At 35.0% G+C, this 27,642-nt stretch overlaps 1 long non-coding RNA gene across 1 annotated transcript; it reads right to left on the bottom strand.

Annotated features, from left to right (window-relative positions):
• Positions 1-449: 449 nt before the first annotated feature.
• On the bottom strand, positions 450-26,132 carry LOC136043757 (uncharacterized). Its single transcript, XR_010621708.1, has 4 exons — positions 26,063-26,132; positions 20,373-20,434; positions 7,285-7,439; positions 450-894 (listed from the first exon to the last, which is right to left on the bottom strand). It is a non-coding gene; the product is annotated as an uncharacterized LOC136043757 (long non-coding RNA).
• Between the last annotated feature and the right edge of the window lie 1,510 nt (positions 26,133-27,642).

Genomic DNA, 27,642 nt, shown 5'->3' with positions numbered 1-27,642 from the left:
TTGAAAGAATGAATTATTTTAGTCATTTTATGATTATTATTACTTCGCCATTAGTAAGCATATAGATACAGTAAACCCTGGCATTGGGGTTTTTGGACAAGCAAGATCCCCTTTCCTACTTTTATCAGGTTCACTCTATATATAAAAAAGTCCTAGCTACATTTTTTAAGTTTAGCATTAATCCGCAAATATAAAATGGCGGACCCAAAATAGGTCTGTCGAAACTGTTTTTGAAACATAACCACAACATCACTTTTCCTTCATGGCATCCCCTTCTTAAAAGGGGATGCTTAAAGTTGAAAGTATACAATAGTTGTTCGTGTATAGTAAGTGCTCTTCATAAATTGTTTAGATAAACATAGTTATGTATTTATTTTAATTTTCTCTATCTTTTACTCCGTCCCTATGAACTATCCCTAGCTCTAAGAACAACAAGCAGTTTGCAAGAATACAAAGAAACAATATTTTATTGATTAAATATATATTAAAATATAAAATAAAAAAATGTTGTTGTATGTTGAGTCAGGAAGAGGTTCTTTGGCAGGAGCAGAGGCCACATAATTGCACAGCTTCAATGAGCAGTAAATTCGTTAGGTGAAGGATGAGGAAAAAATTAAAGCAAAATTGATAAAAAAAATTTTGAGGGTTCTATTTTTTTTAGTAAAATATAAAAAGGGGAGCAAAAAAAATATACGCGAATTTTATTGAGATTCTATTTAACTTGAGGTTTAGAACCCTTGTTTTTTTTTATTTAAACTTTAAAATTATAAGAAACCAGTTCTGCTGCACTGTCTTTTTATGTAAAAATAAGCGTCTATACACAAAAAGACGAATGCAACAGAGAACCGGCTTATACAGAGAGTTCCGAAATTTACTGCCCAGCTACTTCATTATCTAGAAAAGAAAAAAAAAGTCAATCATTTGCAGACAATAGACAATATGTTTTTCCGAACTAAAAAATTTATAAAAGGATAAATTTTGAAGACTGGCTAAATACATTACAAGAGCGAAAACCTCAAGATGGTTGTGATGTCTGGTCAAGACCTTTTTTCTTCACATGTAATTATGCTTGCTATTAACAAATCCTTTTAGACTTTCCTGGAACATTTTGTGATATAGGAAAAGCACAGATACAAATGTGTTCCTTAAAACTGAATTAGTCAATACAAGATAAATGCTAAATGTGAAAATGAGCACTACCTAAGGAGGGGCGGGGGTAGCATGGATTAGTTTTTGGCGGAAAAGAAATTTTCTGGGCAAAAACTTTCATGGGTAGATAAGGTGTGATTTAAAATATTTACATTTTCTAAGAGCCCCACGGAGATAAAACCATCGAAAAAGTGATGAAGAACTAATATATTATACAATATCTATATATATAAAAATAAGTTGTCTGTGTGTGTGTGTCGAGTGACGTCATGTTTGTGTGTCGACTGACGTCATTATAAGGATTGAGCTGTATGCGTCATGAAGTTGTTTGTCGACTGACGTCATGTTTGTCAACTGATGGAATTACATACCGGGACACTGGGACACAAATGACGACTGGGACACAGGGAATATAAATGACGACCGGGAACCTCAAAGAGAAATTACAGACTTGGACACCCGGACACAAATCCCGACCGGGACACAGGGAATATAAATGACGACCTGGACATAGGGACACAACTACAACAGGGACGCCGGGGGCACAGGCGGGATATATAAATGACGACCGGGACACAGGGATTGTTTGAATAGAAATTACAGACCACGACACAAATGACGACTGGGACACCGGGACACAGGGAATATAAATGACGACCGGGACACTCAAAGAGAAATTACAAACTGGGATACCAGGACACAAATGACGACCGGGACACGGGGACATATCATTAGAATAATGAGGTATAGATCTAAATACGGATTGTTTTTCCCATGGACAATTATATGTTGCATGTTCAAGAGTCAGTAAACCTGACAATCTATTTATATGCACAGACAATGGGACAGCGAAGAATGTTGTATATTCGCATATGTATATATATATGTATATTCGCATATGTATATATATATATATATATATATATATATATATATATATATATATATATATATATATATATATATATCTATTCACAGGTGGGACACAGGGACACAACTACAATGGCGCGTAACAACTTACGCGCGCGGACGGGGCTTGAGGGGGGGGGGGCGCGAAGCGCCCCAGCAACTAGTATATACATATATATATATATCTATTCACAGGTGGGACACAGGGACACAACTACAATGGCGCGTAACAACTTACGCGCGCGGACGGGGCTTGGGGGGGGGGGGGGCGCGAAGCGCCCCACCAACTAGTATATATATATATATATATATATATATATATATATATATATATATATATATATATATATATATATATATATATATGTAGCTAAGCGTATTTTACTTATTATCAATTCTGGTACCCCTTTTATTGAAATGCTTTGAAATCAAATTGAGTGAGGTCTTCGGGGATGGTGAGAAGGGTGGTGAACTGTATGAGAGTCAGGAAGGTGTACTACGTGTAACAAGGTCGTAAGAAAGACGCATTTGCACTATCAAGAACGGCTCAGGAGCGACTAAGGCCCAGCGGCTACGGGGCAACTGTTTTGAGACTAGAATTGCTAACTGATTGCGCATGCAACTGTTGTGTTACCATGGCCTTGAGGAAGTGAGGTCCAACCCACGAGGCAATCCAGATGTTACTGGTTTCCAATCAGTCTAAAACCGGTTCTGATTGAGACCCCAGTCATGGTCACAGTTGCGTTGCAGTGCTGTCCCAGACATTTTTGGGAGCTAACGCGTTGATATTGTCCAATTATTTTGGCTCTCAACATGTCAGATCAGGGTTTAAACATGAAAGTAGACTAAAAGTAGACTAATATCATGATTGTCAGAATGGCTAGTAGACAATAACTGAGCAGCTAGGGGTTTTAAGTTTAAACTTTAAGGAGAAGGTTGAGAAGAAAATCGAACTGAATCATAAGAATATATGTGCATCCAGGTAGTCAAAAGAGCACATCTCCGATATCTTAGTAATTTCTAAGGGTATTAAGTTGAAACCTTCAATCATTAGTGAGGAGGGTGTCGAACAAAATCAAAGTATATACACCTAAGTAGTCGAAAGGGCGCGTCTGCAAAATATCAAGAGCGGCTAAGGGTATTTAGTAGACACTTTCAGAGGATGTTGGGGGAGGATTCTAAACTAAATCGAAAGACACTATGTGCATCCATTTTGTCAAAATGATGAACCTATAATATAACAAGAATCGCTTAAATTTGATATAATATAGCAAGAATTGCTTAAAGTATAAAGCTGAAACCTTCGGTGCATGTTGAGATAAATCCCGAAAAAATTGTCAAAAGACAGTATCCGCAACATGTCACGAACAGCTTTTGATATCAAGTTTAACTTTCAAGGAATGATCAGAGAGCAAATTGAATTCAACGATAAGATACTACCTGCATTCAGGTTGAAAAAAGGGCATATCAAAAATATCTCAGCAACTTCTTAGGGTATTAAGACGACTTTCAGATAATTGTACAGATGGTACTGATCAAAATCAAAACGCACTATGTGCATCAAGGTTGCCAAAAAGACATATTGACAGTATCTCAGGAAGTTCCATGGACCACAGTAGAAACTTTCAGGGAATAAACAAACATTGTACAACAAAGTCAAAAGCAACTGTGAACATAAAGGTAAGAAAAGGGTGCATTTATAATATTTCAGGAACAACTAACAGTATTAAGTAAAAATTTCGAGTGAATATCGAGAGGCGTATTGAACTAATTCAGGAGACATTGAGTGCATTATGAATGTCAATATGGCATATATGCAATAACTCGGGAACATTTAAGAGTATTAAGTGGGAACTTTCATCGAAAGTTGAGAGAAATGTTAAACTAAATCAAAAAATACTCTGTCTTGAGGGAATGCCGATGGGGATATTGAACTAAATCGGTGAAAAGTATGCATCCAGGGTGTCAAAATGGTTCATCTGCAATACGGCAGGTACGGCTAAGATATTTGAAACTTTCTGTAAATATTGAACGTGATGTTGAGCTAAATCAAATGACACTATCTTCATCCAAGATATCAGAATGAGACGTCTTCAATAGTTCATATACGGTTAATGGTATAGATTAACGCCTTGAGCGACTTAGCTGAAACTGTGAGGGAATATTGGACGGAAAGGACAAGTAGATACTAAATTTTGATTTGTTGACCGAAGGGAGCTCATCAGCGACAAAGAATGTTTGAAAAAAATGGTTGTATTGATTCTTAGTTTGAAAGTGTGTGTTATAGTGTGTGTTATTAGTGTGTTATATTCTTAGTGTGATCTCTTTTTTTGATCTCATTAAAATTTCAGGCCGTGAAGACACCTCAATAAAAGTTTCAGAACCAAGGGAATCGCAACTGGAAACAAATCTTGTCAGGGATTCTTCATCTCCTTTTTTTTTTTTTTTACAACAAATTGGAACTATATTAGCTAATATACTAGCTCAAAATGCATAAATGTAAACAAACAAGCTATTAAAGCAAAATATAACACACACAAAAAAATTCCTACAACGAAGTGTTTGATCATTATTCGTCTATATCAAAGGTTGTAACAGTAGATACGACGGAACAGCTTCACCCCCCCCCCAAAATTCCCAAAATTGTTCACATTTTTTAAAATACTAGTACCCGTACCCAACCATTTGTAGTTCTATAATATATCTATTTTTAGAATTCCTAGCAAAATTTTGTCCAGAATACGAAGAGCAACCCAAAATCTTTTTGCTTTTATTCATCAATAAAAAAAATATCAACAAAACTTACAGAAATTAATTTTTTTAACTTAACAAACAGAAGATGTTTCAACAAAAGAAGTTTTTTGAAATAAGTACAGAACTAATTTAAACCAAAGGGGAGCAGAAGTAGTGAAAAAGTCATGCTTAAAACGTAAATAAATCATTATAAATAAACTAATGAAACCCTCCGACAGACCGTATTTCAAACAGTAGGTGGTGCAAATATCGTAGGTAAATACCGCTTAGGGCTGTAATGAGAGAAAGGTAGATATAGCTGGGGCACAATCTGCGGATAAAGGATGACAGATTACCAAAAATTGTCCTTTTCAGCCAACTGTCTGGGGCTAAACAGAAAGCAGGTTGTCCGCAGTTGAGGTGGGAGGATGACAAAGAAAGATTTAAAGGGAATAGAAACTTCCTGGGAGGGTGTAAAGAGGGAGGCTCTGAATAAATTGGGATAGAGGAGCGTGCGCAGCTGTGTTGGACTCCAGTGGCTTGGTGCTGCGGTGAGTTCTTCATAGTAGTAGTAGTAAAGAGAGTGGAGGGGTTTCCCTCCTCCAACTCCCCCCAATGTCATCAGATCTGGTCGGGATTTAAAATAAGGGCCCTGAGACACAATATCATTCCAAACATCAAATTTCATTAAGATCCAATCATCCGCTCATAAGTTAAAAATACTTCATTTTTTCTATTTTTTGCAAATTAACCGGCCCCCCACTCCCCCCAGATGATCAAATCGGGAAAACGACTACTTCTAATTTAATCTGGTCCGGTCCCCTATACGCTAGCCAAATTTCATCGTCCTAGCTTACCTGGAAGTGCCTAAAGTAGCAAAACCGGGACCGACAGACAGACAGACAGACCGACAGAATCGGCGATTGCTATATGACACTTGGTTAATACCAAGTGCCATAAAAAACAGACTTTTAAAAGAAACCCTATATCCTCATTTATTTCTTCCATTAAGAATAATAATAATAAAAAATGTGATTTATTTTGAAATCCTGTAGGCTATATATCCCGTCACTTTCGAATCTGCGTGCAAAATCAAAAGAAGAATATTCTTCTAGATTTGAAAAATGTTCAAGCATGTAAGATTTTAAAAAAGAAATACATGTCAACTGCTTTAGATGCAAGAATTTTTTTTCACCATAAGTAAACATAGTATGCATTTAATTACTGGTAATTCAAGAATTAAAAAAAAAAACTTTTATTTAAGTGACTGCTGTCACTTAAATGAGATGTACAGAACACAATTCCAAGAAGTTAACTTTTTTAGGTTCAAAACCACTTAATTGAGTCTCAGCTTTGTAGTTTTACAAAAAAACGTAAATATGAATATCAGCCATCCCCTCCCCCCCCCCCCAAAAAAAAATTAAAATGTTTTACTAAGGGAAAATTGGCGAAGTCAACATTAGATACACTTAAGCACATTATTTAAGTTCAAGAACCAATTAAACATCCAAATAACAAGGACTTATTTTGTTCCACCAAACATTTGGTAAAATAGGCCACAAAAAGCAGTGCAACTTCTGTTTTAATTTTCTCATTTGCTTATTGTTTCAGGCACTTAATCTAATGACCGTTAAACAGCTCGCATTGCCTTATGTGACTGTTTTGGATGATAATGGAAAAAAAAAAAACAAGAACAAGGGATTCCAGGATCATTATCCGCACAATACCCATAGAAGGGATGGGTGAGGTCATTGGGCACATGTAAGTGAAAATTAAATTCATTTCAGAAATGGGGAAGGGAGGTCACCTCCTGGATGCACAGCTGCTATTGCTTGACTATTTTGAATATGAATGGCACTACACAGTTAACACAATTGTAGCCTACCAAATTAAAGTGATAGTTTACAGTTTAATATGTACAAAATATTTAAGATTCAAGATTACGACTGACAGTGGCAGCTTTTGTTTTTCAGGTTACACGAGCCCATTAACAAGAAGTGGTTCTTAAGAAAGCCAACTTTATGATGGCATTATAAGATGGAAAGATCCTAAACTTATCTTCACCTACAGTGAACAGGAAGAAAATTACACTTCCTGTTAAATTATGCGGAGCATACGTGTTGATTGTTTTGTCACAGGTTACCAGAACCAATTTAGGATCTTAAGAAAGGCACAGATCAAAAAGAGACTAGAAAACTGTTTTTAAGTTGCCCAAGTTCCTTTTTCAGCTCCCAGTTGATCTCAAATTCAGTTTCCTTATGCAAATAATTTGATTACCGACCCTATTTTTAGCGTTAATGACATGGAGTCTAGCCTGTGTAGTAAAGAGATGGGCCAACTCTGGATCAGTATTCTTTTTTGCATTGTTTGCAATGGGTGTTATGTATTTTTGTGTATAGTAATTATTCTTTTCCTGTTTTTTTTTTCAATTTGTACTCCATCGTTTTCACTTTGTGTGCTGGTGGGTAATAAAATAGTTCATTCATTCATTACCTTTTTAGAGGGTGTTGGGCCTCGCTGGAAAACAACAATAACTCTGGTTATTTGTACTCCTCTTCTTAGTGCATTTTCGTCTTGCAAAATTTTACTTAACCTTGTGAAGGTTCGAAGGTTTGCTGGCTCGTCCAAGAAACATATATACATTTCATCTAGAAATAATCCAAATATACATTCGAATGTTTTATTAAACAAAAAAGATAGAGAAAAAAAGTCAAAATTTGATCAGAGGGTAAATACACTAAGAAGACAAATCTATTAGACATATTTTACTCACTATTCTAACTTATATATTTATAGGCTAAAAAAAGAAGCTAAAATGAGAGAAAACAAAAAAGGGAGGAAAGGACCTCTCGAAGTCCATAGATGAGATGCAACGGCAAGTTAAGTAACAAGTAAAGTTTGTACTCCCAATGAAGAAAGGTATATAGGATAACATATTTTCGCATAGTCCGCTCTAGGAGGTACATATATGTTGAATTTCAGGGTGAAATTCTCATTAAAATTGAATCCATTCTGGAGTTTTCCTTTTTTCCTAAAATTATGTAAACATTCTTATGCTAATAGTCGAAGACAGGTAACTTAAAATCAATAAATGATAAAACAAAATAGGTTTCTATTGACAGTAGCCACTCTTTACTTACCATTCATTGCCATGAACGATAACCACTCCTAGTTGAACCATCCATTTGAATGAGTAAATTTTCATTTAATTGCAGGAAGTTATCCAGAACGTTTTCTTTATCATTATATTTATACTTAGAATATTGATAAATGACCTTGGATCTGTCAACTTAAAATATTAAAAAATCTAGCCATTATTATTTTTTATTTCTAAGAATCTGTTTCTTTGTTATGCAACTTAGGATGAAGCAACCATGGTATCTATCATAAGATACTCATTTGGAGTTTGCTTAATAGTTAGCGTCCTTGTATTATGCCATAATCTATAATTAGACTACGAAAATACGAAATTTACACCCTTAGTAGTGGGAAGTTTTTTTTAGATTAGACAAAAAACGAAAAAAAGAGAAAAAAACTGAGGCTCATGAACAATTTGAAAAAAAAACGGTCTGGCCAAAGGAATGAAATGTTCATTTTTCATCAGCCAACCTTAAATACAAAATGGTTTCCAAATTTCTTATTTTACTAGCAATCTCCACGGAAATCACTCAAAAATTTGCACACCCTTGTGAAAAGTATTTTCTTTAGTGTATGGTCCATCAGGCAAGCCAAGCCAATCCCCAAGGGGAAAATGTTTTTTCATATGTATTCTAAAACAACTTCTCTCGCCATCATTATAGTGGAGGAAAGATACGGGAAAAAAATGGTCAAACCTCGGGGAAATTGCGACATATTTTTTTTTATAAGCCCCAAAAAGCTCAGAAAAATCAGCTTCAATACAAAAAAAATCACTCGAATCCTATTGTAGAAGTGTCCCAAATTTGCCCTTGAAGGGAGAAAATGACGGAGAAAATCGATTTTTATGACTATAAATATTTAGAAGTTTAAATAGTCGTTTCCTATAAAATCAAGCATTTTGACTCCAAATCCGAATTCAGGTTCACATTTTTCCGTACCCTTAAGCCCATTTCCATCCTAAAATGACGGGGAGGGGGTTACAACTCGAAATTATAACGTTGTCGTATTTTATGATCGTTTCCTATGAAGTGAATGGTGGCGAATAAAAAAATTAAAGATAAAAACTTGATTTTACGTTGTCAATTACTTCATCTTACCTAAAACGGTTGTGAAAATCGCCCTATATGAACTAGTAATTTTAATAACTTTTGGTCAATCCATCATTTCCTATCAAGCTAGGAATGGTGCCTTAAAATATGAGTCTCGAAGAGTATAATTTCAAACCAGTATTCCAGAATCACCCCACCCCTCTAATTTGTGGTTTCCATTCCCTAGTGCCTTTCTTTGGCTGACCTAATCAGTTGAGCCATGTACCATAGTGCTTGCTACATGACTGGGTTCAGGGCTATATAAAAGGTTTGTACCGTTTTATTTACTTTCAAAAAGAAAGAAAAAAGAATAATGCTAGCGAGCTGGAAAAACTAGTCATTACTATTGACCAACCGCTTTACTGGAAGGCAAAGTGTATCGTCGATGCAGAGCCTGCCGTAAGTGCTTTGAGATATGTCATTGTTGTCCTAAATGGATTTGACACGCGCAAGAGTTTCCTAGGAGCCATTGCCTTCCTTATGACTGAATCAGGACTTTTGGAAACCATAAGTCAAGTATACGCGCCTAACACTGGGAGCAGTATGTTACAAGGCTAAGGTGTCTCTCCTGTTGTGCGAGGCCATGGTCTGTTTTAGGTAGCACTTTATGCGAATCTTTTATCATCAAAACAGCAGAGTGTTTGATGCCAATGACATGCAACCTGAACCTGAAAAGGCAAAACACGCGTACAACATGCTCCTTGAAGGAGAAACCATCGACGAAGCGTAGGTGTCAGAAGCAGCAGAGCTTATCCATGAAACAATTCATAGTGTAAAAGAACGATTATCCGAGTCCAGAAATACCCATCTTTGGTTTCGGTATTTAGACCTGCTTAGAATCTTGAAAAAGGAGCTGAGATCTGAACGAAGTGGCAATTTTGAGTTTTATCTACAGTATTTGTTAAAAATGCTTCCTTTCTTTGCTGCTTCCGGCCATAATCTTTACACGACACCTGCTTCCTTGTTCGTGCAGTCGACTTTTCAGTTGAGAACTAACATTTCTCATTCTCATCCCGCGAACTAACAACTACTGGGCGGCACTTTCTCCTGATTTTTTAACCAAACAAACATTAATGAGAACTATGAAAACGAGTGTAACTACGGCTGAGAATGGTATTACCAGTTTTAATCTACCAGCTTCTAATTGTAGTGGCTAGCACCAGCGGTTTTGAATTGAACAGGGTTCTGTCGTTTGAGCACTGTACTTTTCCACCATCACTCTTTAGTTTCGATGTGATGAGGCACAGCTGAGAAAGCCTCTCCAACAAATGCACTGATGAAAATTTAAGGGTTCGGTGGTCGAGTGACACTGACAACCTCCCAGAGAGTTTTGGACAGAAACTGGCTAGTACACTAAATACCGTGGACCGAAGGATCCACATACTCTAAGATAGAAGAATCTTACGAAAATTATCTCAAAAGACATTTCAGCCAGGTAGTGGTAGATTTTGACTTTTACACTGATAGACGAACAACGAAAAATTGCACACAGCTGAAGATTGTAAAATGATAGAATTCTTTCCGAACATGAGGATCGTCAAAAGTAAGGAGGAATCTTTGAGAAAATCCAAAAATAAAGAGCACTTCGCTGACCTACTTACTGAGAAACTGGCAAACTCAGAATGGAAGGTTCTACATGCTCAGGATGATGTCAATGTCATGGTTGTACAGACTGCAGTCAGTTGTGCTGAAACCTTGTCGACCACTTTGATTTGGAATGATACCGGCCTATTAGTCCTTCTGCTGTATCACACCAAGCTTGATGCCTATGATATCTTTATGCAGACAGACACGTATGAAAATAATCAACGAGTGTATGACATAAAAGGATCAAGAACAATTAGGAACCGAAGCAGCGGAAAATCTACTCGTTTGCAACGCAATGTCTGGCTGCAATACAACATCTAGACTTTACGACGTAGGGAAACCAGAAGTGTTTTCCTTGTTACTTAAAGATGGTATTTTTAAGGATGCTTGCAAGATCTTCATGACACCAGGATCCAAATACCAGGAGATCACCGAAGCTAGAGAGAAAACTTTGCTCCACATAAACAAAGGGAAAGGCGATGAAAAGACCCTGAAGGACGTCCAGGTCCGGGCGTTTACTAAGCGGGTTTCAAGTTCAAATGCTTTCGTTCAGACAGAGCGGCATCCGCCAACTTTGGCAGCCACAAAGTACATCTTTCACAAGTGCTATTTGCAAATAATGAAGTGGCAAGACACGTCCAATTCACTACAACAATAAGAGCGGAATTGGTGCCTCTCTGTCACGGAAAATGCATTTTCTCATTATGATAGATGCTTCACCAGCATCAAAAAATCTACTGAAGATGGCGTGGTCCCAGTGCACTAGCCGGTGCAAGTCTCTCAGATGGCGCCGCCATTAGTAGTTTTAGTTTCGATGAAAGAAGTGGCCTTCAAGAAGTTATGCTTAGCAACCCCTCAGATTCCTCAGAGTTGGAAATCAGGTAAATAGTAAAATAAACGGTTTTTTGAACTCATATTTGGCAATACACTACTTTATTTTATATAAAATTAGCCGCAGGAATCTGTCAAATAACGATCTGCGTGCTTCACCACTTCTCATCCCATTCCATGAAGGTGAAAATTAATACTGGGGTGCGGAAAAATGGATTTTATAGGAAACTATTTAAACTCCAATCAATTATTAACACAAAAATGGATTTTCCCCCCTCCGAGGGCAAATTTGGGGCACTTGTCCAATGGAGATTTGAGTTTTTTTTTTTTTTTTTTTTTTTTTTTTTTTTTTTTTTTTTTTTTTTTTTGCTGATTTTCCTGAAGATTTTGGTGCAGAAAAAAATATGTTGCAATTTCCCCGAGGTCAAACTGTATTTTTACTCTACTCTGTAAATGTATGAGCTGAACTATGAATTATCTGGATCACCATGTACATTTTTAGAAGAAGTAGTTTAACTATAACTACTAAAATTTCTTACTTTACGAAGTACGAATTAAAATTGTGTCTCCTTCCTCCCAGCTTAAAGGCTAATTTTGCTTTAGGATACCAATTTACGATTTGGCTCATTTTCCCATTGAGACAGAATTCCCTGTGCGCAACCCCACATTATTCCCATTTCTTCTAGGCTTTGCTTGAGACCAAATCATTTTATTCTAATGTAAATTTGAAAGCATAATAAATAATCTATTTAAAATGAGGATCCATGGTTGGTATATAGAAAGGAGAGTTATCATCCTTTCTTTTTTTTCACGATTGCAATGCAATTATCAGAAATTTAAAGGTAAATTTAGTAGTCATGTACAATTTTAACTTATAAACTCTAGATTTATCCTAAAATCTATGCATCCAGCACTTTAAGAGACCTGTAATTTTCACTCCTGAGTTATGATATTAGTAGTATCCCATTACTTCTTTTAGGACCCATAGCCACCACTCTTTTTTTCCTTTCCTGGTTGCAACGGTAGCTAGCAGCCTAGTAACAGACAATCACATCCCATAGTGATACAAAAGTAGCCCATAACTCCTAAAACAAGTCAGATCAAAAAAAGAAGTACACTATAGAATCGCCTTGTTGAATATGGTCTGCAATATGTAGACCGAATATGTAGTTTCCTATATAGGAAACTACAATCCTTAGCTTAAATAACGAGGAGAATGTATTGGTTTGAAAATCAAGTAAAAGTGGCTGCAACCACGATATTCTGTATCGCCGGCATTTTTTTTCCCACTCAGAAAGCTTCAGATAAACTATACGTGTTTATCTTTCGACAAGATGATTTTATTCTATTTTAGTTCTCAATTCAGGATCGCAAAGTTAATATATAAACTGCTAAAATATTTATGGCGATTGAGCAATTATGTTAATTTTGTAAACAAACTATAATAAAGAACTAACTCTTGTAACAACACAAATCCTATAATCCACGATCCTTGTAAAAATAAGATTTATGAGTAGTCTCTTAACACCTTCGATTAACGATGTTGAAGTCTTCGAAAAGCTTCTAAGAAAAGATGCAGACTTTCTGCCATCCTTAAAATAACTAGTGCATATTTGTGGCCGATAATGTGTTTTCGATTGCTTGATATAATTAAGGGTTTTGAGATTGAAGCCACAATAGACTAGCGCATCTTGTTACTTATTATACCCTGCTGAAGGAATAAGAAACGTGCAAGGTCATTGCTAAATTGTCTGAAGTAATCAAACTCTAAAAAAGTGTCAATAAATGAAAATGAAGAAGACACTGGCGGTGATAAAACTCCCCTATATTTCTCACAATTGGTATTGGCCTATTTTTGGTTTCAGTGTGTACCTTACTACTGAAGTTGCTGAGGGGGTTTGTCCCCTCGTTAATACCTCGCTCTTTACACAAAAGCTTAAGTTTTGTCCCAATTCTTTAAGAATGACCCCTGAATCAGAAAGCCCGTAGAATAAATAGTTGGAATTACTAAAAATACTTTAACATAAAGAGCGAAGTATTTAGGAGAAGATCCCCTCATATGCGTAATAGTCTCATTTCGTTTTAAGTTTTTAATGCTACTCCTTACTTTCAATTGAAAAAGGTTTTTCATGTTTATTTTTTCATTGTTTTTTTTTTTTATAGTAATGCTAGAAAATCTTCCGTCCTTTTCATTTAATTTCTCTTCCCCCATGATATATTTCTCAAAGGAAATATCCTCCCACAAAGCCCCCTCCCTTCAATCCCCCCAACCAAACAAATCCCCCTGAAAACGTCTGTACACTTCCCAATAACCATTACTGCATGTAAACACTGGTCAAAGTTTGTAACTTGCAGCCCCTCCCCCGGGGACTGTGGGGGAGTAAGTCATCCCCAGACATAATTATTATGGTTTTTGACTATGCTGAACAAAATGACTATCTCAAAATTTTGATCCGTTGACTTTGGGAAAAAATGAGCGTGGGAGGGGGCTTAGGTGCCCTCCTATTTTTTGGGTTACTTAAAAAGGGCACAAGAACTTTTCATTTCCGTTAGAATGAGTCCTCTTGCGACATTCTAGGACCACTTGGTCGATACGATAGCCCCTGGAAAAAAAAAATAAACACGCATCCGTGATCTGTCTTTTGGCAAAAAAAAGAAATTCCACATTTTTGTAGATAAGAGCTTGAAATTTTTGCGATAGGGTTGTCTGATACGCTGGATGCGATGGTGTGATTGTCGTTAAGATTCTATGACTTTTAGAGGGTGTTTCGCCCCATTTTCCAAAATAAGGCAAATTTTCTCAGGCTCGTAACTTTTGATAACAAAGAATAAATTTGATGAAACTTATATATTTAAAATCAGCATAAAAATCCAATTCTTTTGATGCATCTGTTAGTATCGAAATTCCATTTTTTAGAGTTTCGTTTACTATTGAGACGGGTTGCTTCTTACTACAGTTCGTTACCACGAACTGTTTGATATTTGAAGCTTATTTTTCCAAAATTTCGGCTCTTAACGGATTTCTCAGATTTCTTACCTATCTAGATCGTTTTTTTTAATGGGAGAATATCCAAAGATACCGATTTTCCCGAAAAAATATATGGAGCTGTTTTCGAGAAAAAATAAACAATTATTGTTGGTTTATAAAGATATATATATAAATTTATATCAAACAACAAAGAGAGATAAAACTCCACAAAAAAAACTCAAACGAGACTGCGGCCAGAAGAGAGAAATGACCAAAATAATGCGGATATTTTGCCTGTATAAAAATTAGGCGTTCTCAGCACACGATAAAAAGAAAAAAACACTGAACTAAAAACAAATAAAACCACCACGAATAATAAAATAAAATTGTCGCTACTGATCAGATTTAGCACACCAGAGAACCCTTGTATAGAAGTTTCAAGCTCCTACATAACAAAATGTAGAATTTTTTTGTTTGTTTTTCTTTGCCAAAAGAAACATAATGGTTGCGTGTTTATTTTATTTGTTTTCCAGAGTTGATTGTATCGAAATAATGGTCATAGAAGATTGTTAGAGTGCATTTGAACGAAAAATAAACTTCTAGTGCCCTTTTAGTGACTTGAAATGTCCGTTCAAATGAGTTACTATACTTCTCTATGATTTTTGTTTTGATTTTTTGTTCGTGAAACTTTTATATTGATTTTTCTCCGAGTAAAGCTAATTTTGTTCATGAAATTTCTTGGGTGATGATTTTTGTTCGTGAAACTTGTTGCAAGTTAATTTTTCTCTGATTTTACATAATATTCAAAGAGATTTTATTTTCTGTGGGATTTCTTTTTTTTAAGCGTTTTTTTTTCTTCTCTTTTTTCTTTTTTTTCTTTCTCAGTAAAGACGTTTTTTTAAAGGAACCTTTATATTCTAAAGTCTTTATGTCTGTATTACGATTCGAAAGGGATATTTCCATCCAATGGAACTATGCCTTGGACATCCAAACCATGAAACCCTTTCTAATATTTTGATTCGGTTAATACATTCTAAATGATAGCCAATTCAACGCACAATGAAATTTCTGTGTTGCATGCTAAAATGATTAAATGAATTGCTTGTTCCCGTACGATTGCAATAACTGACATGCAGGATGGAAAATCGATTATTGGAATTTGCTTACATTTGAAGTACACCTGCTTGTTGAGCAATACTTTAAAGAGTATTTTCCGATGATATTGCGGGTTCCTTTTAGCGCATTAATGGTCTTTTTTTCATATATGGCATTTTTGGGGCATTTTCATGCAAAACTATTCGTTTACACTAGAATCGATCATTTAAACCTAATGAAAAAATCTCTATCAACGTTTCTTTTGATGACTCCTAGCAATTGAGGCCAGCGTGGCACAATGTACCAGCCCCCCCCCCCCCGACGACTTTTCTGGTACACATTATCACACCTAAGGGATTTTCAAGCTTTTTCCCTTAAGATAAATTTATACACTTAAACCTGACCATTGTTTTTTATTTGAACAGCGGAAACTTGCCATTTCAGTGCTATATTAGGATATTCCGAGATAATTCCCGGCCTGTAACACTCAATGGCTGATAAATAGCACCCTCTAGCAAGCATTATCGAACATATAAAATTCTTTGGGTATTATTATGCAAAAAATATTTGTTTACAAAATAATAAATCATTTATACTTAGTAAAAAATAATCCCCATTAACGTTTCATCTAATGACTCCTAGCAATTGAGGCCAGTGTGGCACAATGTACCACCCCCGATGTGCTTCTAGCACACAATATCACACCTAAAGATTGTTTCATGTTTTTACTCTCAAAATAAATTTATCATCTATGAAATGACAATTGTTTTCATTTCAACAGTGGAAACTTGCCATTTCATTGCTAGATTGCAGTATTTTATGGCAATCCCAAACCCCTGACAAATGACACCCTCTAGCATGCATTATCACATATATGACATTTTTCCGGATATTTTCCTGCAAAAACATTCGTTTACGATAGAATCTAATAGGTATGCTAATTCTTTCAAGTTTAGAGATAATTTTTACCATCAAATTAGAGAATTAGCAATGGGATGGCCCTTTAGTCCGCTGTTAGCAAATATTTATGTAGAGTATGTAGAAACTTTAGCTATAGAAACACATTTTTTTAAACCAAAATTTTGGGGCAGATATATCGACGTTTTAGTTATTTGGAATTATGGGGAATCACAAATTAAAGGTTTTCTGGAACATTTAAATAATTTGGGAGGGGAATTAGTTTTTGAAAAAAACAACTGAGAATAAGTTGCCGTTTCTAGATATTTCGATCCATAGAAATAATAATAAACAAGCTCGTTCAATTCACCGTAAACCGACTAATAACAACCGTTATTCGTCTTTCGCATCAAATCACCCGATTTAAGTAAAAAGGGGTGTATTTATTTCTTTAATTGATAGGGTATTAATATTAGCATCGCCATTTTACATGAGTAGTGAACTAATTTTTATTAAGGATATTCAAGTAGGAAATGGATATCTCGAAAATATGATTTCTCAAAAAATAGAAAAGGGAAAAAAAGTTAATGGAGCCTGAAATATTAGAAGATGGGTCAACTTAAATTAATTTTCATAACTTTCCTTATATTCCAATGGTGTCACAGAAATTAAGAAAAGGATAAAAAAACATAATATAAAAACAGCATTTAAATCAGGACAAACTATAAGCTCCCTGCTAAAAAATAGAAAAGACAAAGTTCGAAGAAACATACAAACGGGGGTATACAAAATTCCATGCTCTTGTGGTAAATTTTATGGAGGAAGAACACGGCAGAATTTAGAAAATAGGCTACAGCAACACAAAAATGCCATAGATTGCTCGATAAAACATAATAAAAAACCCGAAACATTTGAGCCTGCAATTGCAGCACACGTATATAATCTTCCTCGTCATACTATTTTATTTGATCAGACAAAATTTGTAGATACATCGGTAGGACTTCTGCAAAGTTTTAGAGAAATTATAGAAATAAAAAGATTATCTATGGGTGTATTAGTATTAATAGAGATGAAGGAGATTTTAGGATAAATTCAATTTATAATAGATTAATTAAGGAGCAGGTAAAAACTTCAAAAAGTATTTATTTCAACAATTGTCCAGCAACAAGTGATAACCATGCGAACAAAAGTCACAATGAGGTCAAAGCTGGGAAAAATCAACGGACTGCAGCTAAACTAAACAAGAGCCAAGAGCTTTTATGGCACTTGTGACGAGGCAAGAACAGCTAAGAGCCAAGAGCTCATATGGTATGAGCTCTAACAAAATTCTAAAAATCAATAGATTGATTTAAAAGGAAAATCAGAGGCTTAATGCCGGTCGAGATTTAAAATAAGAGCTCTGCGTCACGATGTCCTTCTAAATATCAAAATTCATTAAGATCCGACCACGCACTCATAAGTTATAAATAGCTCATTTTTTTCTAATATTTCCTCTCTCTTTAGCCCCCCCCCCCCCCCAGATGGTTGAATCTGGGAAAACGACTTTATCAAGTCAATTTGTGCAGCTCCCTGACACGCCAACCAATTTTCATCGTCCTAGCATGTCCAAAAGCACCAAACTCGCCAAATCACTGAAAAACTTCCCCAACTCCCTCAAAGAGAGCGAATCCAGTACGGTTATTTCAATCACGTATCTAGGACATTTGCTTATTCTATCCACCAAGCTTCATCCCGATTCCTCCACACTAAGCGATTTTGCAAGATTTCCAATTTCCCCCTCCAACTCCCCCCAATGTCAACAGATGTCGTCGGGATTTGAAATAAGAGCTCTGAGACATGAATTCCTTTTGAATATAAAATTTCATTAAGATCCGGTCACCCGTAAGTTAAAAATACCTCAATTTTTCTAAGCTTTCCAAATTAAATCCCCCCCCCAGATGCGTATCTAGTAATGTCATTTGCATATCTAGAACTTGTGCTTATTCTTCCCATCAAGTTTCATCCCGATTTCTCTACTCTAAGCGTTTCCAAGATTTCTGTTTCCCTCCTCCAACCCCCTATGTCTCCGAATCCAATTCGAGTCGAAAATGGAGCATCTAAGATATAAGATCCTTCTATATATATCAAGTTTCATTAAGATCCGATCACCTACTCGTAAGATAAAAATACCCCAATTTTCACATTTTCCAAGAATTCCGGATTCCCCCTCCAACTCCCCCCAATGTCACAGAATCTGGTCGGAATTTAAAATGAGAGCTTTCAAGCACAAGATCCTTCTAAATATCAAATTTCATTCAGATCTGGTCACCTGTTCGTAAGTTACAAATACCTCATTTTTCCGAATTACCCCCCCCCCCCCAACTCCACCAAAGAGAGCATATTCGGTCCAATTATGTTAGTCACGTATCTTAGACAGGTTTTTATTTTTCCCGTTCAGTTTCATCCTGATCTCTCCGCTTTAATTATTTTCTAAGATTTCCAGTCCCCTCCCCCAACTGCCCCCCAATGACACTGGATCCGGTTGAGATTTAAAATATAAAAGATCTGAGTTACGAACCCTTCTAAATATGAAGTTTCATGAAGATCCGATCACTCCTAAGTTAAAAATGCGTCATTTTTCTAATTTTCATAATTAACCTCCCCCCCCCCCCAATAGAGCGGATCCGTTCCAATTGTGTCAATCACGTACCTAAGACTTCTGCTTAAGTACCTAAGACACCAAGTTTCATCCCGATCCCTAAAATCTAAGCGTTTTCCAGGATTTTAGGTTCCCCCTCAACCCCCCCCCCCCCAATCCAAATGTCACCAGATCCGGCCAGGATTTAAAATAAGAGCTTTGAGACACAATATCCTTTTAAATATCAAATTTCATTGAGATCCGATCACCCGTTCGTAAGTTAAAAATACCTCATTTTTTTTACTTTTTTCAGAATTAACCCCCCCCCCCCCAACTACCCCAAAGAGAGCGGATCCGTTCCGGTTATGTCAATCATGTATCTAGGACTTGTGCTTATTTTTCCACCAAGTTTCATCCCGACCCCTCCACTCTAAGTGTTTTCCAAGATTTTAGGTTTCCCCCTCCCAACTCCCCCCAATGTCACCAGATCCGGTCGGGATTTAAAATGATATCTCTGAGACATGATATCCTTCCAAACATCAAATTTCATTAAGATCTGATCAACCGTTCGTAGTCAAATCGGGAAAACGACTATTTCTAATTTAATTTGGTCTGCTCCCTGATACGCATGCCTTATTTCATCGTCCTAGCTTACCTGGAAGCGCCTAAAGTAGCAAAACCGGGACCGATAGACAGACAGACAGACAGACAGAATTTGCGATTGCTATATGTCACTTGGTTAATGCCAAGTGCCATAAAAACCAAAAAATCCATTTAATTTATGATTCATGAGTTTGTTGATTAACCTGTGAGATTTAGTTAGAAGGTGATGAGCTTAGGGTTTGGTGACCTTCTTTTGTTTGTTGAAGTAAATACAGTCTTCTGTTCTAATAGATTCCCATTTATACACAGATTTGTTGAGAGGAGAGTGACCCATAATTTCACTATAGACTTTTGCTTTGGCTATATTCTTATGTTTATAATACCAGAGCTGGGAGTTTGTTTATAATGTGAGTTGTTCTTATTTATTTACTGTCATTTTTTCTTTCTTCTTCTTCGTGTGTTTAGTTGTCGTGTTTTTCCTTTCGTGTGTGTTGTTTAAAAAAAAAATCTTATTTTTCTTTATTTTTGTTGTTCTTTTTCTTCTTCTTTTTTTTGGTTGAAAAAAGCTTCTGGACGTGCGGCCGAAATGTTCGGAAATTTTTTTAATCAAAGTATAGTTTTGTTTTTATTTTTGTTCACTGCTCCATTGAAATTAAAACCCGTTTTCTCTTGCTTAAATTTTATATCTACCTTTATAATATTTTTATATAATCTATAAAATATTTAAATATATATAATTTGCACTCATTTATCTTACCATTTGGATTCTCACGATGACAGACGAAAAACGACAAATCTGTCCAGCTGGGCCTTCCTTCACTAAAAAAGAAATAAAATAATTGTGAGCTACTTGTCACAAGGCATGGTTCATCGATGGAGTCAGAGGGTAAATATGGGGTGGCGGAAAAGCACCCATACGGAAGAACAGGTTGACAGTAGTCACCAAAAAAAAGCTGGACAACTGACTGATTGCATAGACATTAAAAATAAATAGTAGGCATAACTTGACTAGTTTCAAATACATGGCATTAACTAGAAATCTAATTAAAGTAGAAACCAAAAGAAGAGAAAGAGAGACGAAGACAATTGTCGAACTTCCATCGGCTTTCATATTAAAATGGATCATAAAATATTCTATTTCAGATTTGATTTATCAAAACTTTTAATAGGTAACTTAAAAACAGTAAATTACCAAAGATCCATAATCAAACAGTTCGTGTTGACGATCTGTATGTAAGGAGCAACTCATGCTAATATTACCTGAAACTCTAAAAATAAGTTTCAATACCAATATACAGGTTAAAAGGATCAGCTTTTAGGGTGATTATAAGTATCAAACACAAAAGAGTGACTTTTATGTTTTATCAATTCAAGTTACCCACCAAAAACACAAGCATAAGAAAACTTGCCTGTATTTTGAAAAAAGATATGGGGAATGTCAACCCAAAAGATCCCAATGACAATTATACCATCAAATTCAGCAAGTAAAAGAACCCTATTATAGAGGTTTCAAGCCCCTATTTATAAAAGGGAATTTTTTTGTAGGATGATCATTGATGTGTTTTTATTTGCTTTTCACCGATATACCGAGCCAATGGTCTTAGAGCATCGGGAGAACGCTCATTAGAAAGGGAAGTGAGGGATATAGTGCATTTTTAAAGTAGTATAAAAGATTGTGCCTCAGTGAAGAGGCGCTTCTGCCGTTTTTTTTATGCAAAATGACAGTTTTGGCAAAAAGGGTGTCAAAAAGCCATCGAATGAAAAGTCTGATATAACCTGCCGATTTAAGATTAACAATAAAAACAACTATGTATTAAACTGTCTAGTTTCAGATACAGGAATACTATGTGGTGATGCATTTTTTCTAAATATGCACTTGACCACACAGAATATAAGGTTAATTTAGACATTTACCTACCAAAAACTATATTTTTACAGAAGTTTAAACAGGAATATCTCTAATTTTCCCATTTCTATACATTGTTCAATGTTTTATTGTTTCCAGGAGATGTTGCTCCCTGGCACTCCTGGTCCATAGTGAGCATCACTATAAAAAGATCTGGTCTAAGAGCTTGCCTTGACAAACCATGGAATGATATAACTAATTTTTGATATTTCAGATCCCCATGCTAATAAATGTTCAGAGGGAGCGATTCTCAGATCAAAAATGGCTCTTAATTTGCTTCAAAGTGCAAATTAAGGGAATATGAATATTCGACGTAAAAAATAGGGGCTAAAGTAGGGAGTAGTAGTCTCTTTCATATTTTAAAAGCCTTGGATCAAACAGCATATCATAACAAAGTCCAAGTAAGAAACAACCCTTGTCAGTAGAAACTGAAATTCTAAAAAGGAAAGTTTTGGTTATTATATAAGATATAACAAAATCTATCATGTATGCTCCTTCTAAATCTGAAACATGTATTAATTTTAAATTTGCTCATCAGTAATATTAGCACAGGAAAAGTTTACATAGTTTCAGAAACAGGAGCTAAACTAGATAAAAGAGGCAAAACTTTGAAGGAAATTATGTGATGGAATTCCACATTTATGAAAGTCCTAAAGCCACTAGCTAACCAATATGAATATTTTCATTTTCCTTAAGAAATGAATCAGTATTCAGAAGATTACAGGTTTAACATCTGATCCCCCTTCATTAGTAGGATTAGCCACAGTAGTAAAAGGATTAAAAAATAATGAGGCTCCAGGTGCTGATAGTGTGGTAAATGAGTTTCTTAAATATGGTGGCTCTGAGGTGAGAAGTAAGTTACTGAAGATTGTGAAGTTAATTTTTGAAAAATGGGGAAGTACCTAACGATTTTAGGAAAACCTTAATTAAGCAACTTTTTAAGAAAGGTGATAAGAGTGAGTGTCATAATTATCAAAGAATTAATCTAGTCTCTGTAGGTAGCAAATTACTTAGTAATATGATATTTTTTAGACTGAGATATGTTGTAGACTAAGTTTTAAGAGAAGAACGGTGCAGTTTTAGAAAAGGTAGAGGATATGTTGACCAATTTTTCACCCTTAGGCTAATAATTGAGAAGTGGCTGAGTTGTCAAACACTTTTGGTTCTCAGTTTTATATATTATGATCTAGCATTCATTTCTATTGATAGAAGAGCTTTAGCAAAGGTCTTATTTTGGTGTGGCATCAAGACAAATACATTAAAATGATTAGAGCTATGTACAAGAATAACTCTGCTGTGGTTAAGGTAGGAAATGAGGTTAGCAACTGGTTTTGTATCAAATCAGGAGTTATCCAGGGTTGTGTTCTATCCCCCTTTACATACATCATTTTGATGGACTTTGTCTTAAGGAGCACAGGAAAGGCAATGGGAGACAACGGACTCAAACAAGGAAGAAAAACTCTGATGGTATTAGGTTATGGTGATAATTTAAGCATCCTTGATGAAAGTATGAGCAAAAAGAATTATTTTTTAGAGGTTTTGCAAATTTGGGGAGCTAGAATATGTTTGAAAATTAATGTTAAAAAGAAAAAATCGCGAAGGTTAGGAATAAGTGAAGATGAAAAGGTGATATTGGGTAACAAAAAGATTGATCAGGTGGGCAGCTTCACTTACCTTGGTAGTGAAAAATGTTATTTTGGTAGTGAGGTATGAGCAGCAAAGATGTTAAAACTACAATAGCCAAGGCTCAGGGTGTTTTTTCACAGTTGAAAAAAAAGTTTGGAAGAATAGGAAGATAAGTCTGTAATCTCAAAATTTTGATCCTTTGACTTTGGGGTAAAAATGAGCGTGGAAGGGGCCAAGTGCCCTCCAATCTTTTGGTCACTTAAAAAGGGCACTTAAACTCTTAATTTGCATTATAATGAGCCCTCTCACAAAATTCTAGGGCCACTGGGTTGATATGATCACCCCTGGAAGAAAAAAACAACAACTAATAAACACACACCAATGATTTGTCTTCTGGCAAAAAATATGAGTTTCCACATTTTTGTAGATAGGAGATTGAAACTTCTACAGTAGGGTTCTCTGATACACTGAATTCAGATGGTGTGATTTTTGTCAACATTTTATGACTTTTAGGGGGTGTTTCTCCCTATTTCCCAAAATAGGGCAAATTTTCTCAGGATTGTATCTTTTGATTGGTAAAACTAAACTGGATGAAACTTTTATATCAGGATAAAGATCTAATTCTTTTGATATATCTAGTAGTATCAAAATCTGATAGACTAAAATAGGATAAATAAGATTTAAGAGATGAAATTAGTCATCACATTGTTTTGATATTAAATTTAGAAAAAAGTTTCAAGTGAAGGTAAGGAGCAACATTAAAATTTAAAACAAACAGAAACTATTATGTAAATGAGAGGGTTCACACCCTTGTCAATACCTTACTCTTTACACTAGAGTTTGAATTATGTTTTAATTCTTTAAGAATGACCCCTGAGCCACAAAGACCATTTAATTAGAATAAATAACTCTTTTGAAGGTACTTAAAAAAAAACTAAAAAAATCAGTAGCCCAAATTTGTGTCGTAAGTATTATATTTTCATTATATTTTGTGATATTTCATTAGAATTAGTACAAGAAACAGATTCTACTTAGATGAAGAATAACATAGGCGTATAACAGAGAAGTAGCCTACCATATACAATATATATATATATATATATATATATATATATATATATATATATATATATATATATATATATATATATATATATATATATATATGGTACCTGTTGGTTATAGTGCCTAATGTTATTCTTCATCTAAGTAAATTATTTCTAAGTAATATTTCTAATGAAATATCACAAAATAAAATCCAAATATAATACTTAAGACACAAATTTAGGCTATAGATTTGCACATTAGGGGTGGGCAGGGGAAAGTATAGCAGGTCTGTATGCAAAATGTAGTAGGTACAATTATCTCACAAACTACAGACATGAATTTCTTTAGACAAACTCTAAAGACAAAGTGAAAATGATATATACACTTAAGGGATTTACCAGTGTATGGTAGGGCAGTCTAACCAATCAGAAAATGGAACCACAAACTAAATTCAAATTATTCATAAATTAAGAATCAATGGGTCAGGATGCACGTAGCCAGTGTAATGAATCTTACAGAATATTAATACAAAGCCAAATTATTTTCTCTTGCAAAATCAGTATATTTCAATTGCCATTGAAACTGGGCTAACCTCTACAAGGAAATTTAAAGTACAATTAAAATTAACTTACAGGTACACACATAAATGATTACCTTAATTTCCACTTTGGAGCAATAAGGTCCAATGAATCTGTGTTGCTCCATGAAAAAAAAGGAGATATAAGAGCAAAAAGAAAATTTATTGGATAATGAGAGGAACAGACCCAATAGTCAAAAGATTACTATAATCTGTTTTAACATCCCTACTTTACTATAACATGGTTGTTACTTTCTTTTTTCTTCACTTAGGCACAAGTCTTCAAGATCTGCTTCAATTTTAAATTAAGACAGGGTTCCATAATAGGAGGCTGACAAGGGTGCATCCAGAATTTCTTTTTCCTCTTTTTTTAGGAGGGGGGGGGACAAAATCAAAAAACATGAAAAAGTTGTTTATATGCATTTTGTCTATATTTTTACATAGCCAGACAAAGTTTCTGGGGGGGGGACAAACCCAGTATCTCCTCCCTGATTATGACCTTGTACAAAGAACCTTTAAGTTGAAGCTATTTTCAGTTATAAAAATTTTAAGACTAATAATTGGTTAAAAATTTCATGTTAACATATCAGACATAAATATCAAAATCAATGACACTAGGGCCCTCTAGAAAAAGAAAGAGAGGAGGGGGGTAGTTTAAAATACCTTCCCATGACATACTTTAGCCTGTAGACCCATCCCTGAAAGTTTCATTTTCCTACCCTAAACCCTTTCTGAGATAGCAAGAAGTCAATTAACTAGAATTTTACTGTTTCATTTTCCTAACCTAACCTCTTTCTGAGAAAGCAAGAAGTCACTAAACTAGAATTTTACCTTAATGCTTATTGCACCTTAAAAATGAATCTATAATAAAACAATAAGTTTGAAAGTTTGATGGCAATGATTTGACCCATTTAAGGCCCAAAAATTTATTACTTTCAAAGATCTATAAAGAACTTAAAACAAAATGTAAACCTAAACAGCTGTATGAGTAAATAACAAAACAAGCATAAAGTTGTATACTCTTTTTATTTTAAGGTAAGAAATATAGACTATCCCATATTTACCACAAATCCTTCTGTTTTACCTGAGGGAGAATAATGAATTTGGATTCAAGGCCCAATACAGAGAACAGGCTATATTTGCACACCAATGCAGTAGAGTATGACCTCTGTTATTAGAGTCCTATAGGCTAAATATAAACACCAAAGACCTACAGCTTTTGTTAGCCTAGTTTTCCATTAGAACAAGTTGACTATACATCTATAGAAGGTACAAATAACTTTATAATCACCAGATTTTTTTGCCAGCCAAAAGGCTGGCTGAAAAGGCAGCCCAAGATGTCCGAAAGATTTGATCATGATGGTGATAAAAAGGGATTATCCGATCAGCGTTGCAACGTTTTCTGTCTATGAAAATGTTCCCTGATTATCGTAAATGTCACACTTAAGCAATGTTTAATTGATGTATCGGCTTGTTTTTAATTGGTAGATAGTGGTAATAAGACGTGGCTTCTTGACTTAAATAGTAAGAATTGTCAATTCATTCACACCAATTAGCAAAAGAAGAATTAGCACAAGTTCTAGATACATAATTGACTGGAGTGTCTAGAGTCTATAGATATTCAAAGCTTACTTATCTATACACTCTCAACTGACTTTTACCCAAGTAATCATTTATTGTCGTTTGAATAGAATACCACTTGAAAAAAATTGAAAATAGTTATTAAAAAAAGAAAGAAAGTGGAACGTATTGAAATTCTAAGTAGAACAAGCCAAATTTCAAAATTATTTATTCACCGAAGTAAGACGTTCAAAAATCTTGAGAGTAGCCGGGGTTTCAATTCCTGCAAATGGAAGGGGGGGGGGTAAAATTTATTATCAAAAACCTAGCTGGGGCAAATTTTATTATCTAAAATATAGGGAAGGGGACAATTGTGCTCCACCCTTTTCTCACAGAGCTGAAAATATTTTGTGGATAAAACCACTTTATCAAGCTACCAAACTTTGACAACAAAGACAGATCATGAAAAATAATTTTAAAGTAGAAAAAAAATTGTTTGAAGTGGAGAAACTTTCCAATCATAAATACTGCTAAAAATAGAAACATATCACTAACATTTGTATTAATCTGCTTTATTTGGTTTTAGTCAATTTGGTAGATTGTAACTACGATTCACAAGGAATAAAAAAAAACAAGGTCAGTTTCGCCTTTCTTTACTTTTTTCGAGCAAATATTCAAGACTAATACTCATCTAAATATATATAAGTATCATTAGGGTTTACTAACCACCAAATAGAAATTTTCAGCTGAAGTATTCTTCAGAGAATCATATTAGATATTAAACAGACTTAAATTAATTTGACTTCCTAGATCCGGAGCTCCCTCTCTTATTTTTAGCCACTTTCAAACTAGTAGTGTTCCACATGTTTCAACTCTGGTAGGAATAAAATTGCAAATTTTATTAGAAGCAAGACAACGGATATATATATATATATATATATATATATATATATATATATATATATATATATATATATATATATATATATATATATATATATATATATACTAGCTGTTGGGGTGGCGCTTCGCGCCACCCCAACACCTAGTTGGTGGGGCGCTTCGCGCCCCCCCAAGCCCCTCCGCGCGCGTAAGTCATTACGCGCCATATTAGTTACGCGCCATTGTAGTTGTGTCCCTGTGTCCCACCTGTGAATAGAGATAGATATAAATATATGTTTTTAACTACGTAAAACATGCGAATATACAACATTCTTCGCTGTCCCATTGTCTGTGCATATAAATAGATTGTCAGGTTTACTGACTCTTGAACATGCAACATAGAATTGTCCATGGGAAAAACAATCCGTA

Source organism: Artemia franciscana, unplaced genomic scaffold (genome assembly GCF_032884065.1).
Source record: "Artemia franciscana unplaced genomic scaffold, ASM3288406v1 Scaffold_933, whole genome shotgun sequence".
Lineage (NCBI taxonomy): Eukaryota > Metazoa > Arthropoda > Branchiopoda > Anostraca > Artemiidae > Artemia > Artemia franciscana.
This window is presented reverse-complemented; position numbering and strand designations above follow the sequence as displayed.